Source organism: Phalaenopsis equestris, unplaced genomic scaffold (genome assembly GCF_001263595.1).
Source record: "Phalaenopsis equestris unplaced genomic scaffold, ASM126359v1 Scaffold000680, whole genome shotgun sequence".
NCBI classification, from domain to species: Eukaryota; Viridiplantae; Streptophyta; class Magnoliopsida; order Asparagales; family Orchidaceae; genus Phalaenopsis; species Phalaenopsis equestris.
The window spans coordinates 81923-93579 of record NW_018165120.1 but is presented as its reverse complement, the minus strand read 5'-3'; the positions used below and the strand labels follow the sequence as shown (position 1 = coordinate 93579).

The 11657-nt window shown below is 35.3% G+C and overlaps 1 protein-coding gene across 5 annotated transcripts in view; it reads right to left on the bottom strand.

Annotated features, from left to right (window-relative positions):
* Positions 1-11657, bottom strand: part of LOC110030230 (tRNA threonylcarbamoyladenosine dehydratase) — a 96302-nt gene that overhangs the window by 37924 nt on the left and 46721 nt on the right. The window lies entirely within an intron of this gene.

The window sequence follows — 11657 nt, the reverse complement described above, 5'->3', positions numbered from 1 at the left end:
CAGCAGGAAGAGGATCAACGGCTGAAGAATGAGAGAAAAATTGGTGGTTGGCGGTTGGGAGGAGGGAAAAAAAAGGAGGTATGTTCGGCTGCTGGAAGCAAGGAAAGAGAGGTGTGGGGGAGGGATCTGAAGAAGGTAATCACCACCTTGGAGCAGGATATTACCAGAGCAGTACATGTACTCCGATACAACCCTAACAAGGAAAAACGCTCGGCGGCTTAAATTAGAAATCAGCAATAAATAGACCCTAACTAAGCAAGCAACATATTTATAGTAGGTAAATAAGAGGGAAAAGGGAGGAAAGGGGTGGTACCAACGGCTGGCCGACCGGTCCAGCCTCTATGTTGGACCGGTCCCCCACTGCTGAACTGACTGGATCAGCCAATAAACCCTGTGTCAGTCTACCGGGATTGAGGAATTTCAACTTCATTCATCAAGGCTTCTGGGTCTTCTTAGTATAGTGTCAGGTTTGTGACATAGAATGTGGCGGAAACATTGTAATCCCCTGACAAGTCGATCTTATAGGCATTGTCATGCAGCTTTTGAATTATTCTCAAATTTTTGTCTGCTCTGGACTGGAGTTTTTTTAATGCTCCTACTGGAAATCTCTCCATCAACTGGATCTACACTAAGTCTCCTTTAAAGGTCACATTTTTCCTTGTCTTTTTCGCCTATGTCTGATTCTTGTGATTCTACTCAGTGATCTCTTTTCTGACCTACTCATGGAGCTTATGAATCTCATGCACCCATTCCTCTGCATCCTCATGAATCTCTAATGTCAGCGGGAGTGGTACCAATTCGAGTGGAGTGAGCAGGTTGCACCCGAACATGATCTAAAATGGCGTGTGACTCATAATCTGACCAACGGATCTGTTGTAAGCAAACTTGGCCTGAGCTAGAATCAAATATCACTACTTAATATTCTTCTCAATAAAACATCTCAACAAATTCCAAGGCTCCTGTTCACTACCTTCGTTTGCCCGTCCATCCGTAAATGAGAAGTGGAACTAAAATTAAGCTTGGTGCCTAGTTTTTCCCATAATCCTCCATAAGCAACTTATGAGCTTGACATCCCTGTCTGAAGTATGGCCCTGGGTATCCCGTGTAGCCTCACAATCTCCCTGAAGTACAAGTCAATGACATGCAATGCACCTAATGTCTAATGGCAGGATATGAAATGTGTCATCTTCAAGAATAGATCTACCACGACCATGTCTGAATCCTTGTACCGGTGTCCTCAGAAGACCGACCACAAAATCAATGCAAATATCCACAAACGGTGCCTCTAGTACTGGTAATGGGATGTATAGCCCTGTATTCTATCCCCTGATTTTTACCACATGACAAATTCAACATTACCTAACGTGTCATTCCATATCTCTCGCTAGTCAAGGCCTAAAGAGATGTTCTCTCACGAGTGCGAGAGTCCTGTTCCTACCAAAATGCCCTACAAGTCCTCCATAGAACATCTATGAATGTACAAGTTACTCTGGAAGAGCAAGAAACCATCAACTTTACAGTATTTCCCAATAGGCTTTTCCTGACATTGCTCCCATATTTTTCTAAAAATCGTCGTCTGTCTCGTATAGCTCCTTCACTACCTCAAAGCCTATGAATCGAGCCTGTATCACAGTGATCAGCAAGTGACAACAGCTCAGTGCATCTTCTACACGATTCTGACTCTTTGCCTTGTGCTTAAGCACGAACTGGAATGACATTAAAACCCCACCCAAGTTGCGTGTAGACCCTTCAATTTACTCTGGTTGTTTAAGAATTTCAAGGCTTCGTAGTCCGTGAATGTGAACTCGCTCGTCAGTAAGTAATGGCTTCAGTGCTCAAAAGCTCTCACAATAGCATAAAACTACCTATCCTACGCTGAATATATTCTCCTAGATACATTCAGCTTCTCACTGAAAAAAGTGATAGGGCGACCTCGCTGGCTCGATACTGTTCCTATCCCCATGTCATATGCATCACACTTTACCTTGAATAGCTGATTGAAAGCTGGTAAATAAACAAAATTAAACTCAAAAAACTTGGAAAATTTTGATTTTTCACCACGATTGACAAATATAAGAATTAAAATAAAACATGAATTAAATATTGAATCTGAAATAATATTTAAAATACACCAAGATAAAGAACAAGAATAGAATCTAGGTAGATCTGATATGAACTTTAAGTTAACAAACTTAGACACCAAAATAAGGATCATGCACGTACCCCAGGTTAATCTGAGAATAGAAACCTATGTTAGTTTGATAGGTGTCTTAGTTAGAGCTAAGAATTAGGACATACAAAACAAATATACCTACCCACGAGACTAGAGGGAATAACTTAGAATGATGTAACTCTTGGTTACTGACGAATGTATTTCAGACTGTCTCGAAACTACAAATCTTCTATGCTATGGCGTTCAAGGGGGATTGCTAGTTATGAGGTCGAATATAGTTGACGGCTACCAATGTCCCCGAGACAACGAAAAGCTATGGGCATCTAACAGGGAAGATTATTCCCAAAGTATAGGTTACTCTACCCATTAGTGTTCCTTATAAAGTCAAGGATTTTCACTTCCATCTAGAACACCCAACTATATCCTCAGCTTAAGGATTCCAAACATTTCAGTCAGTCAAATACAATATTCCTAAGTTAACTTCTAACTCTATCCAATCAATTAAAATTCACTATCTAATCATTCTAAATTCTTCATCACTTTTGAACTTCAAACGGTTAGATCCCACATTCAGGCCTTTCCCATTACATTATCATCAGACTGTAAGTCTCATTCTTTTGAGCTTAATTCTTCCATTTTGAGATCTTTATTTTCAACCACTTCAATTGAGAAAATCTGACTTTTGATGATTAAACTCATTACATTAATCGAAAGTTTTCTCTAGGGCTCACGGCTCTAGATATAGAATTGACTAAGAGGGCTTACTATTGTAGGGAATGAGCCTCAGAATTAAAATGAACCTTATATTACACCTATAAATAAGGGAAAAATTTTTGGTTTCGTAAACTGACGAAAATTTTCATCATCTAGGCGGTCAAAACTATTTTAAAAGTAAAATTTTCTTCCTTTAGAAATATATGTTATTCTTCAAAATATCGTGTTCGGTCATCTAGAAAGAAGTCTTACAAAAGTTTTATAGAGTGCGGCGACACAAAAATCCCGGACCAAGGCTTATTTCTGCCGACTCAGTTGGGGATTTGTTCTTCTATCCATTTTTCATACTGAGTTATTTTCCAAATTCAAATCATTCATACTTTTGTCAGACTTTCCATGGGTCCATCAAACTTATTTGAATCTCCGGGTCCTGTCTCGTATCTTTAATATTAATGTTTCTACCTGTTCATTTAAAGTTTGTTTAATGAGTAAGGTTTTTAGGACATGCTTCATAATCAATTCTCCTCATGGAGAGTTTTTTTCAAATTAAATCTGATCTCAATTTTCATGACCATCAAAAGATCGGATGAATGAATAGAATTTATTTTGAAAGAAATATCAGTTTGAACGGTTCAAAATTATTAAGCCCAACAAACACCACACCAAAAAGAGCATTTTACAAACTCTAAAATCATTATTTCATCATTTTAAATCAAATTAGGAACGTTACCCTGCGCTAAACGGCTAAACCAGGGTCCAAAAGGCCAAATCGAGGGGTTCTGGTGTGACCACGCTCAATTTGGGCATGATCACGTCGGACATGGTCTCTGCATAATCACGTCCTAACAAGGAGTGATTACTCCATTCCCTTTATTAGCCCAATTCAGTCCCCCATTCTTCTCTATTTAGCATACCTCACCTCCCCGACACCTCCAAATAGCCACGCCGCACCCTAGCTCACCGAGGAAACTCACCGGAAGGCAGAAATCAGTCGTGAAACACTCAGATCCAAAGGCTCTTCACGATCTTAGGTGAGACCTTCAACTCTTTTGTGGTTTTACCATGAGTTTTGGGTCTTTTTTCCTCTAGTTCTTCCCAAAACCTTCCACCCATAATGCCGCGTAGGATGAGGGGTAGGGGAGTTACTATGATGAAAGGAGATTTGTAAGCTTAGCAGCTGCCCGATGGCATCTGGTCCTATTTTGAAAAAGAAATTGATTCCTAAAAGAATCTTCCAAACACTTGGGGCGGAGACTTGGGCTAAGATAGCGAGTCATAGATGGGGTAGGTTTTGTACCATTATTGGCCTCACTATTATCCCACTGGTTCAGAAATTTTATGTCAATGCTATTGATTCCATCGAAGGACGAGTTTTTGTGTAGTGAAGGCAAGTATGCAATTTCCTTTTGATCCACCCACCATTAACCATTTATTTTGCCATAATGATATCCCTAATAGCAAGTATTCAGAGTTTCTTGCCCCTGATTATCAGCTTATTATTGATCTTCTTATTGACTCCAAGGGACGTTAGAAAACGAAGCCAGGGGAGGAGGAGAGTAGAATTAATTTTTCGTTAAGCCATCTGAATAAGGTATCTAAGGCCTGACACTATTTTATAGTGACTCGATTTTTGTCCACCACTAACCTCACTGATGTTACAATGGATAGGATCATCCTCATTTTTTGTATTCAGCAGAGGAAATCCATAAGACATTGAGATAATTATCCACCATTCTATGCTTTATTTTGCTAGCTACCAGACAGCGGTGGGTTTGGGGCACCCTAGCCTCATTACGGCTTTATGCGATATGCTCAGAGTTTAGAGAGACAAAGATAAGGAACGATGTCGTCCTCAAAAGCCTGTCACACAAGCTACTATTTAGGCTCACAGATTTGAGTGAAATTAAGGGGATTAAAGTGTTTGCTTGGGATTTAAGAGAAATTTTCTTTAGACAATTTTAATTATTTTCATCTCTCTTAATCTTTTTAATTCTTTTGTTTTTCATTTCTAGTGGAAATGGTCCTGAAACAAAAGGGAAAAAAGAACTCATCTTTTGATTCTAAGAAATTCATAGGTATTGAAGTTGTCACCTGTTATCAGAAATTCTTAGTATCTAAAAATTCGATTCCAGAGAGGGGTTATTTTATTCCTGAGGCGAGAGTGGAGAGTGTTATCACTAGAAAAGGGTGGGAAAGGTTGTGCAATGAAACTGGGATTGTGGTGATTCTTGTGTTGAGAGAGTTTTACGCTAATTTAAAAGAACATAAAGATGAATTCTTCGTGAAGCGGAAGTAGGTAGATTTTTTGTTCTCCCATTATTAAATTCATTTTTTATCTTTCTAATATCCCAGATAACTTTTATTATTATTTCTTGCTTTTCAATCTGTTCTTTCTAGAATTATCGAATTTCTGAGTAATGGATAAGGGGAGTGGAGAATAAGAGAAAATAAGATAGTAAAATTCTCTATTATTGCTTTAAGCAAAAATCTAAAGCTTTAAATTACTTCATCTTTGTCAAACTTTGACCAACCAACAATCTAAGTGAGATCATAAGGGAGAGAGCAGTATTAAATTATTGTATTCAAATGGAGAAGACAGATGACATAGGTCAGATAATTAAAAACTCTATTTGCAATATTCTAAGAGGAGGAACCACTAAAGGAATGGGGCACCTGGTGGTGACATTTGCTTAATTTGTGAGAGCTCAGTTTAAATATGAGAATTAAAAGGAACATCTTAGCCTTTTGAGACCAATAATGAAAAAAATCTATACATGGGTATAGCGAGACGGCTTTTGAAAAATTTATGGGTTCTGACCAGCCTATTTCTTCCCAGCCAAGTACTTCATAGCCTTAGCCCAAGGCTTCTGTTGCATTCATAGATATCCATGAGTGTCTCAGCACTCTTTTTCAGAATTCGACAGTCCTGCAGCGGGAGCAGCATCAAATGTATGAGCGATTACAGCACTCTGAAATCCAACATCAGCGCCAATTTGAGTATCTGGCATAGTACCATGCTGCCCAGCAGGAGCTACGTCCCCATAAGAGGAGGAGCACATGGTGTGATCCAGCATAGTTCCCCTTTGCCCCACCTTACAAGCCATACCAGGAGGAGCAAGAGAATCCATGAATGGTGTGCATTTGCATTAAAAAAGAAAAAGAAAAGAGAGTTACAAAACATACAAAAAAGAGCCACAAATTAGCAAGCTTGCAAAACTCGCTATGCCTTTGGACAGAAACAAAAAAGGGATGACCGGACATCTTTAAAAAAAAACTATCCTGTAATGCATAATGAGCACATCTATGTGCAGTCGTATTATTGGCTCTAGCAATATAGGAAAAGAGAAACTGTCGAAAGCAAGTAAGAAAAGTCATATCTTCATCAAAGTTGTTGAATTGATTCCGCAGTGGCCTGCTCGAGGCTTGTTGAAGAGCTTGCATAACACTGATGTTGTCCCCCTGGATCACAATTACCTTCATTTCCTTCATCCATGGTTCCAGAACCGTGCCAACAAACCAAACGGCCTTCATTTCAACACAACAACCATCCCAATGAATAAGCTTTTGCCCAGTCGCCACCAAACAATAGCCTAGCTCGTCCTGGATAATTACACCCACTCCCGCAAGCCCGAGGGAAGGCCCCATCAACATTTGCTTTAATCCACCCGGGAGGAAGGGGGGACACCAACGTGAGGAACAAGACAGTCTATTAGACTGAAAGGTGCCCCATTGCTCCCGAATAGGAAAAAGAAAAGACTGGGAAAGGGAAGATAATGTCGTGGAAGCCATAACAGTAGGGGTACCAAATTGTTGACTAAGATGAGTAGGAAGGAGGAAAGATTGTTGTTTCTTCTTGTTTGGTAGAGTTCTTCCATGATTTGGCAGGCAAGGTAATGTGTTGATTACTTTGTATTTACCGAAATATGATGTGAATTATACCAATAGCTTGGAGTTATGAATGTATTTTATGATTCTAATTATTTGCCAACTTATTTTTGTATATATGTGTTATGTGATGATTTCTTTAGTGTGGCAAGTGTTTACGTAGTGTTTATTTTTAGTCACACTATAATTTTATTACCCTGCTATGTTCATTTTTATTGTTTTTATATGTAGTATTAAGAATAAGTTTGTGAGTGCATGTGTTAATATTGCCTTTTAAGTAAAGTAGAACTCCAACGTTGGAATTTAGTAAATAAGGGTAGTAGGACTAATTGAGAGTAAGTGCAAACTAATAATAAGTAAAATATATAAGTAAAAGTGAAATGAGTTTCCCGAAAGATTTGGGAAAGATTAGTAATTCACTAAAAACTGATCCCTAACAATAATAATTATTTATTTTTATAACCAATCCTAAACACTTCTTTGAATATTAACTTTATAAAAAATTAATATTTCAATACTACAAAATTTAGTCACTATTTAATTTAAATGATTTGATTCTTAGTTACCACACCTTGAACTACAAATTTGTGAGTTAAGCTAGGCTAGTATTAATAATTTGACTTAGCTTAACTAGATATAGTAATCCCAACAAAAATAAAGAAAAATCGAAAGAAAAATGAAAATAATGGGAAAGCAAAAATTTTAGAAAATGTTCATGATAAAAAGAGATAAATTTCAGAAAACTTTATGGAGAAGCTTGAGATGAGGCTCAGATTAAAAATTAGTGCCAATTTCTTTTTTAAAAGTAAAAAAATCAATAACTTCTAATTCAAGCTAGAAAATTTGCATTCAAAGAGAAAGCAGCAGGATAAAGATCGCTTAATTGAATAGATAATTGAATTTTATAAATAATATTAATTTTATGTTCAATCAAGCTTCATAAAAGTAATTTAGCAGGATTATACATATATGTGATTACTATTTATTATATCAGGATATTAGGAGGCTCTATATAAAAATAAATACACATCAATTATTATATATGTATTATATTATTAGAAAGCACTTAATTTTTAATAACTCGTCACCACAACACTTTTTAAATATTCCAGTATTAGATTTTGAAATTACTTGAAGGAAAGTAAAGAGTAAGTTTGGGGGAATTTGATATGTGGTAAATATGTGATAATCTATCAATTTTTTTTTTTTGTATTTTTCTCTAATATTTGTTCCTATTTATGTTTTTCCAAGTACTTTTTGTGCCAATTATAGGATAGATGTACTTATGAGCGCTTAAAGTTGAATTAGATAGATATTGGAGTAAAATAAAAGGAATTTTCTTCAAACACAAGTACAACAGAGTCCACATCAAATTCAGACAGGGTGGCGCTAAGGCGTCGTAAGCGCTTTGGCGTCTGTTCACTAACATCTATGCAATCATCTAGCACCCCAAGCAGTGCTTATATAAACTATGGCGCCTAAGCATCCCCTTAAGACATTGGAGCGCCACATCTAGAGGTGTCAAGTTGGACATTTACTGAAAGCAAACATCGAACTATCACAGAAGAAAGAGAACTCCATCGCTCAAAGGAGAAACTCTAGCACCGAAAAACCGACATTGGGAGTTAAGCCAATTGTTATTTGTGTAATGTCTCACGGGGCTACAAAAGACAAAATTATTTTGAAGGAGGAACATTCGCAAGCATAGTTGTAAAACCAAAAAATTTGAGAAACTGGGTAAAAGTTTGATGACTTAAGCCCCGGATGTCAAAGTGGAGGGTTGCATTAGGTAGTCAAAAGCCAGCATAAAATTTGTCAAAAAAAAATCATGACATAAATCTTTTTTATCATTGTATAAATGTTTGGGCATCCTCTGAAAGCGACGTGTTGGATGACCTGAATACAGTGAAAAGTGTACAAAGCTGCTACACCGGCGCCCGAGCGTAATGTCAAATAAACAAGGGTTCTCACATCACAGAAGAATGCGAGCAAAAAAAATTAATCCATGAAACTAATATTTTAATAAGATCTTGGAATATAGGTACTCTCGCAGGTAAATTAATGGAATTAATTGATATTATGATTTATAGAAAGACAAATATCTTATATATTCAAGAAACTAAATAAATTGGAGAAAATGCTAAGGACATTAATAACTTAGGTTTTAAACTTTGGTATTCAGGTAAGAATCACATTAGAAATATTGTAGGTGTAATTATAGATAAGAGTTTGAAAGATAATGTTGTAAAAATTAATAGAATTGGAGATAGAATGATAGCACTTAAAATTTTTGTTGATATTATAACTTTTAATATTATAAATGTTTATGTTATTCAAGTAGGTTTAAATATAGGTTCTAAACAAATTATGGAATGACCTAAAAAAACTTAACACAAATGTTATCTCTTGAAGAAAGAATTTTTAGAGGACGAGATTTAAATGGACATGTCGGCAAAGCGCTCGAAGATTTTAGAAATATTCGTGGTGGCTACGATTTTGGAGTTATTAATGAAGAAGGTAGAGTCATATTAGATTTTATTTTAGCATTTGATTTTGTTATTACTAATACTTTATTCAAGAAAAGAGATGAGCATATTCTTAATTATAAGAATGGATCTAATAAAACAAAAATTAATTCCTTTCTAATAAGAAGAAGAGATCGTAAAGAATGTAAAGATTGTTAGGTCATTCCAAGTAAGGATTTAAGTACTCAGCAAAGTTTATTAGTTCTAGATTTTAAGATAAAAAGATGTAAAATAAAGAATACTTAGAATCATTATCGTAGAATTAGATGGGGCACCTAAAAGACAATTAAATTTATTTTTATGAGTAAACTTCAAGCTTTCAAGATTTGGATATTCATGAAGAAGCAAATTCTAAAATAAGTGATAAATGATGTACTTAGAGAATCAAAATAAGTTTCTATAAATAAAAATAGTTGATGGTGGAATAATAATGTGCAAAAAAAGATAAAATATAAAAAGTATATTGTAAAAATTTGTTTAAATGTAAAAACTTAGAAAACTAGAAAAACATAAAAAAGGCCCGTAGGGTGTCGAAGAGAACAATCTATGACGCTGAAAAATTCTGCTTTTAGTGGTATCTATAATATATTGGATACTATTGAGGGCGAAAAATATATGTACGAATAAGTCAAGCAAAGAGAAAAGAAAAATAAAGATTTAACTTAAGTAAAGTGTATTAAAGATGAAAATCAGAAAGTACATTTTCTTAGAAAAAGATATTCAACATAGATGAGTGAGTTATTTTACTAAACTTTTTAAATTAGTTTATGAAAATGCGATCGACCTTATTGATCTTAATACCATTAAAAACAATAATAAAATGCTTCATTTTTACCGTCCCATTAGTTAAAAACAAGTTGAGGTCTAAAAAAAATAAAGAGTGGAAATTCTGTAAGACTTGATGATATCCCAATTGAAGTGTGAAAACATATAAGAGATTTGAGAGTTTCTTAACTTACTAAACTCTTTAATATTATTTTAAAAACTAAAAAGATGCCTAAGGAGTGGAGGAAAAGTATTTTGGTCCCCATTTTTAAATTAAAAATAAAGGGGATGCACAAGAGTGTGCAAACCATAGAGGAATTAAGTTGATGTGCCATACTTTAAAATTATGGGAGAAGGCAATCGAACATAATTTAAGACGTATTACAAAGATCTCCCATAATCAGTTTGGATTTATGTCGGGCAGATCTACTATGGAAACTATACATTTATTGAGAGATTTGATGGAGAAGTTCAGAGAGAATAAGGAGGATCTACATATGATTTTTATTGATTGTCAAAAAACTTACGATAAAGTTTCAAGAGATATCGAGAGTTCTACAGAAGAAAGGTGTTGATATGACTTATATTTAAGTCATTAAGGATATGTATACTAGAGTTGTTACTTGTGTTCGAATAGAAGGAGGATTGACTAAATATTTTTCTATTTCAGTTGGATTACATCATGAATCGGCTTTAAGCCCATATCTTTTTGCGTTAGTTATGGATGCTCTTACTGGACATTTACAGAAGGATGCACCTTGTTGTATGCTTTTCACTGATCTGGTGTTTGCTTTTTGCTGATGATATCCTTCTCGTGGATAAGACTAGAGAAAAAACTTAAGAAAAACTTGAATTATGGAGGTCTACATTATAGTCTAAAGACCTTCATTTGAGTAGAACAAAAACTGAATACATGGAATGTAATTTTAGTAGTAGTAACTCAAGTGACAGAGTTGTAACTATGGGTGATCAAATTATTATAAGATGTGAACGATTTAGATGAGGATGAGGATGTCATTGGTAGAATTAAAGTTGGTTGGTTGAAGTGGAGGAATGCTTCGGACCTATTGTGTGATAGAAAAGTGCCGCTTAGACTAAAAGCAAATTTTATAAGATGGTGGTGAGACCTACAATGCTCTATGGCGCTGATGTTGGCCTTTCAAAGAGAAGCATAAAACTAGGTTAAGTCTTATCGCGATGAGAATGCTTAGGTTGATGAATGGCTTTACACTTAGAGACAAAATACAAAATGAATATATCCGTGATAGAGTTGGTGTAGCTCCAGTGGCAAACAAAATTAAAGAGTCTTCTTAGATGATTTGGTCACATTAAACGTCGACCATCTAATGATATGATTAGGAAAGTAAATGTATTAGATTTGACTTATGTTAAGAAAGTCAGAGACAGACCTAGAAGGATTTGGGCATTTTGTATAAAAAATGATCTTAATTTAATAAAATTAAAGGAAAATATGACACTCAATAGAACGCAATGGAGAAAAAGGATTCATGTAGCCGACCCCACTTAGTGGGATAAGGGTTTGTTTTTGTTGTTCTTTTTCTATAAATAAATATATATATATATAGATTTAAATG